The 1349-nt window shown below is 40.3% G+C and overlaps 1 protein-coding gene across 6 annotated transcripts in view; it reads left to right on the plus strand.

The window, feature by feature from the left end:
• The window catches only part of ARMC2 (armadillo repeat containing 2), a 140609-nt gene that overhangs the window by 133447 nt on the left and 5813 nt on the right, over positions 1-1349 (plus strand). The gene's annotated exons all lie outside the window — the stretch shown is intronic.

Genomic DNA, 1349 nt, shown 5'->3' on the forward strand with positions numbered 1-1349 from the left:
TGTTGAATAGGAGTGATGAGAGAGGGCATCCTTGTCTAGTGCCTGATTTCAAAGGGAATTCTTCCAGCTTTTGCCTGTTCAGTATGATATTGGCTGTAGGTTTGTCATATATAGCTTTTATCCTTTTATGATACGTTCCGTCAATACCTAGTTTATTGAGAGTTTTTAGCATGAAGGACTGTTGAATTTTATCGAAGGCCTTCTCTGCATCTATTGAGATAATCATGTGGTTTTTATCTTTGGTTCCATTTATGTGATGGATTACATTTATGGATTTGCATATGTTGAACCAGCCTTGCTTCCCTGGGATGAAGCCTACTTGGTCTTGATGGATAAGCTTCTTGATGTGCTGTTGCAATCTGTTTGCCAGTATTTTATTGAAGATTTTTGTGTCAATGTTCATCATGGATTTTTTTTTTTTTTTGACATGGAGTTTCACTCTTGTTACCCAGGCTGGAGTGCAATGGCGCGATCTCAGCTCACCGCAACCTCCGCCTCCTGGGTTCAAGCAATTCTCCTGCTTCAGCCTCCCGAGTAGTTGGGACTACAGGCGTGCGCCACCATGCCCAGCTAATTTTTTGTATTTTTAGTAGAGACGGGCTTTCACCTTGTTGACCAGGATGGTCTCGATCTCTTGACCTCGTGATCCACCCGCCTCGGCCTCCCAAAGTGCTGGGATTATAGGTGTGAGCCACTGCGCCCGGCCCATCATGGATATTGGCCTGAAGTTTTCTTTTTTAATTGAGTCTCTGCCTGGTTTTGGTATCAGGATGAGATATTGGTCTCATAAAATGAGTTAGGGAGGATTCCTTCTTTTTGTATTGTTTGATACAGTTTCAGAAGGAATGTAACCATCTCCTCTCTGTACATCTGGTAGAATTCGGCTGTGAACCCACCTGGACCTGAACTGTTTTTGGTTTGTAAGCTATTGATTGCTGCCTCTACTTCAGCCCTTATTATCGGTCTATTCAGGGTTTCAACTTCCTCCTTGTTTAGTCTTGGTAGAGTACATGTGTCTAGGAATTTATCCATTTCTTCCTGGTTTACTGGTTTATGTGAATAGAACTATTTGTAGTAATCTCTGATGGTAGTTTGTGTTTCTGTGGGATCAGTGGTGATATCCCCTTTATCGTTTTTTTATTGCATCTATTTGATTCTTTTCCCTTTCCTTTTTTATTACTGGCTAATGGTCTATTTTGTTGATCTTTTCCAAAAACTAGCTCCTGGATTTATTGATTTTTTTTTTGAAGGGTTTTTTTGTGTGTGTCTATCTCCTTCAGTTCTGCTCTGATCCTAGTTATTTCTTGTCTTCTGCTAGCTTTTGAGTTTGTTTTTTTTTTTTAATCTTG

This window comes from Cebus imitator, unplaced genomic scaffold, assembly GCF_001604975.1.
Source record: "Cebus imitator isolate Cc_AM_T3 unplaced genomic scaffold, Cebus_imitator-1.0 Scaffold231, whole genome shotgun sequence".
In the NCBI taxonomy this organism is placed as follows: domain Eukaryota; kingdom Metazoa; phylum Chordata; class Mammalia; order Primates; family Cebidae; genus Cebus; species Cebus imitator.